The following is a 4395-nucleotide window of genomic DNA, read 5'->3' on the forward strand; positions in this document are numbered from 1 at the left end:
TGTAAGTAACGGAGCTTTGCATATGAAATTGCGAGACTCAGTATTTCTCCATTTCCCTTTTATTGGGAAAGAGGCACCAGAGGCCCCCTCGCTACCTTGATGTCTAAGTGAGTTAACTCAGCACATGCACATACATTATACAAATCAAAACTATGTGCCAAGGACCACATTCAATTTGAAAACAAAGATCACCTTTAAACAGAGAACTTCATTCATATGGAAGAATCCCAATTGTGGCTGGGCATCGTGGCTCACACCTGTAATCCCAGCACTTTGGGAGGCCAAGGTGGGCCAATCACGAGGTCAGGAGTTCAAGACCAGCCTGGCCAATATGGTGAAACCCCGTCTCTACTAAAAAACAGAAAAATTAGCCAGGAGTGGTGTTGGGCGCCTATAGCCCCAGCTACTCCGAAGGCTGAGGCAGGAGAATCCCTTGAACCAGGGAGGCGGAGCTTGCAGTGTGAGCTGAGATTGTGCCACGGCACTCCAGTCTGGGCAACAGAGTGAGACTCCATCCAAAAACAAACAAAAAAAATCCCAATTTTAAAAACACGGAGGGATTTCAAGTATCTCCATACATCACGGGGGAATTACAAATGTCTCGCATCTGTATTTATAGATTTAACAGGCTTGTATTTCTATCCGGCTATCACATTTTAACCTATGCGATACAACACTGTTTTTTGGTTTTTATAAGGCTTTTCCAAGTATAACATAAAATATGCTTGCTATGAAAGAATTAGGAAGCATGTAAGGATAAAAACAAAACCTGAAACACCCATCATATAAGACAGTCACAATTTATATATTGTTATAGATCTTAAAAATAAATAGGTACAATATGTACTATTTTCATAGTTATGCTCGTATTTCCATATGAGCAGATACAGCTCCACTTTAAACCTAGATCATAGAACTCTTACATGGTCTTATGTGGGAGGATTTATTTAGTTCCAGCCTCTCGTTTTCCAGATGAGCTATCTAAAGCCCAGAGAAGTTAAAGAACTTACGAAAAATCACACAGCTGGTAAATGGCAAAGTCAGGGCAAGAAGCCAGCCCTTCCGTCTCTCTCCTCCTGGGTATCTAGGAAGATACACTGTCTTTCCGACCACTTGACGTATGTGTGTGTGTGTGTGTGTGTGTGTGTGTGTGTGTGTGTATTTAACAGCCCTGTCATTTAAAACAACAGCTTTTTTAAGGTATAACTTTACCTACCATAGAGTGCACCCATTGGAAGTGTACAATTCAATGGCTTTTTGCATATACACAATGTCATGTAACCATGGCCTCTCTCCAGTACCAAAATATTTTCAACACCCCGAAAAGAAACCACATATCCATCAGTTGTCACTCTCATTTCCCCGCCAAAGGTCCTCAACTCCAGTCAACCACGAATCCACTTTCTGGCCCCTCTGGATCGGCCTGTTCAGGACATTTCATATGAACGGACTTTTCTGGCCCCTCTGGATCTGCCTGTTCAGGACATTTCATATGAACGGACTCAGACACGACACATTCTTTCATGCCTGGCTTCTTCCACTCAGCATACTGTTCTTAGAAGCTCATCCGTGTGGTGGCGCGTGTCCTTTACCCCTTTTCATGGCTGAGTAGTGTTCCATCAATTATACCACATTTTCTTTATCCGTTCATCAGTGGATGGACATTTGACTTGTTTTCACTTTTTGGCTATTATGAATCATGCTGCTGTGAACATCTGTGTACCAGTTTTTTTTTTTTTTTTTTCCTGAGACGGAGTCTCACTCTGTCGCCCAGGCTGGAGTGCAGTGGCGCCATCTCAGCTCACTGTAAGCTCCGCCTCCTGGGTTCACGCCATTCTCCTGCCTCAGCCTCCCAAGTAGCTGGGACTACAGGTGCCGCCACCACGCCTGGCTAATTTTTTATATTTTTAGTAGAGACTGGGTTTCACCATGTTAGCCAGGATGGCCTCAATCTCCTGACCTTGTGATCCGCCCACCTGGGCTTCCCAAAGTGCTGGGATTACAGGCGTGAGACACCGGGCACTGACCTGTGTACCAGTTTTTGTGTGAATGCGTGTTTTCATTTATATTAGGTGTATACCTAGAAGCAGAATTTCTGGGTCACCTGGTAACTCCATGTTGAACCTTTCGGGGACCCTGTCTATCTTCCAAGTGGCTGCATCATTTTCCATTCCCAACAGCAGTATATGAGGCTTCCCATTTCACCACATCCTTGTCAATCCTTATTATTATCTGCCTTTTGACTCCAGCCAGCCTAGTGGGTGTGAAGTGGTATCTCATTGTGGTTTTTATTTGTATCTCCCTGAAGGCTAATGCTTTTGAGCATGTATTATGAGCTTGTTGGCCATTTGCATATTTCCTTTGGAAAATATCTAGTCAGATACTGGGCCAGGCGTGGTGGCTCACATCTGTAATCCCAGCACTCTGGAAGGCTGAGGCGGGTGGATCACTTGAGGTCAGGAGCTCAAGACCAGCCTGGCCAACATGGTGAAACCCCGTCTCTACTAAAAATACAAAAATTTAGCTGGGCATGATGGCGGGCGCCTGTAATCCCAGCTACTCAGGAGGCTGAGGCAGGAGAATCTCTTGAACCTGGGAGGTGAAGGTTGCAGTGAGCTGAGATTATGCCATTGTACTCCAGCCTGGGCAACAAGAGTGAAACTCCGTCTCAAAAAAAAAAAAAAACAAAATTGTCTATACATGTTATTTCACTGAAGCAAGGGAAAAACTGAAGCTAAATATTCTACAGTGTATGACAGAACATTCATACAATTCAGTACTACAAATCTATCATATTTTAATATGGCATGACATCATTGTATGTGGTTAAAGTGAAAAAGTTGCAAAGCAAAATGTCATGAGATCCATTTTTGTAAATTTTACATAGATACATGTAGTTTCACACCCACAGGAAAAGATCTGTAGTTCATAGTCCCAGGCATCGGGATTAGGATGAAGCAGGGGGTGAGGCATTCTCTCTTCGTTGTCTACATGCAGGTAATACCTTGTTTTATTGCACTTTGCTGTGTTTTTGTGTTTTTGTTTTTACAAATGGAGGCTTGTGGCAATCCTGCATTGAGCAAGTCTATCAGCGCCATTTTTCTAACAGAGGTGCTCACTTTGTGTCTCTGTGTCACATTTTGGTAATTCTCACAGTGTTTCAAAGTTTTGCATTCTGTTATGTCCGTTATTATGGTCACCTGTGATCAGTGAGGTTTGTGGTTATGGTCATTGTTTAGGGGCTTCACCAACCATGCCCATATAGGCTGGCAAACGTGAGGGACAGATGTTGGGTTTGCTCTGACCGCTCCAATGGCAGGCCCGTCCCTCCACTCCTCTGGCCTCCCTATTCTCCGAAACACAACAATATTGAACTTAGGCCAATTAGTAACTCTGCAATGGCCTCTGAGTGTTCACGTGATCACATAAATATTTTTACTGACTATGTATTTACTTTTTTGAGACATGATGTCACTGTGTTTCCCAGACTGGAGTACAGTGGCACGATCCCAGCTCACTGCAGCCTCAATCTCCTGGGCTCAAGCAATCTTTGCACCTCAGTCTTCTGAGTAGCTGGGACTACAGGCGGTGACCGCCATGTCTGGCTAATTAAATTTTGTTTTCTTTTCGTAGAGACAGAATCTTGCCATGTTGCCCAGGCTGGTCTCAAACTCCTGGTTTCAAGTGATCCTTCTGCCTCAGCCTCTCAAAGTGCTAGGATTACAGGCATGAACCACTGTACCTGGCTACATCTCTGCTTTTAAATCAGAAGCTAGGAATGATTAAGCTTAGTAAGAAAGGCATGCCCAAAGCCCAGAAAGATCTAAAGGTAGGCCTGTAGTGCTGAATGGTTAGACAAATCATGAATGCAAAGGAAAAGTTCTTGCAGCAAATTTAAAGTGCGACTCCAGTAAACACATGAATGATAGGAAAGCAGCCTCACTGCTGATATGGAGAAAGCTTGAGTGGTCTAGATAGAAGATCAAGCCAGTCAGAGCATTCCCTTAAGCTAAAGCCTGTTACAGAGCAAGGACCTAACTGTCTTCACCTCTGCGAAGGCTGAGAGAGGTGAGGAAGCTGCAGAATAAAAGCTGGAAGCCTGCAGAGATTGGTTCACTAGGGTTAAGGAAAGAGGCCACCTCCACAAGGCGAAGCAGCGCGTGCAGATGGAGAAGCTGCAGCAAGTTACCCAGAAGATCTGGCTGAGATAATTTATGAAAGTGGCTCCACTAAACAGCAGATTTTCAGTGTGGACAGAACAGCTTTATATTGAAAAAAGATGGGCCGGGCACGGTGGCTCATGCCTGTAATCCCAGCACTTTGGGAGGCTGAGGTGGGTGGATCACGAGGTCAGGAGATCGAGACCATCCTGGCTAACATGGTGAAACCTCGTCT

The sequence above is a fragment of the Piliocolobus tephrosceles genome, chromosome 18 (genome assembly GCF_002776525.5).
Source record: "Piliocolobus tephrosceles isolate RC106 chromosome 18, ASM277652v3, whole genome shotgun sequence".
NCBI classification, from domain to species: domain Eukaryota; kingdom Metazoa; phylum Chordata; class Mammalia; order Primates; family Cercopithecidae; genus Piliocolobus; species Piliocolobus tephrosceles.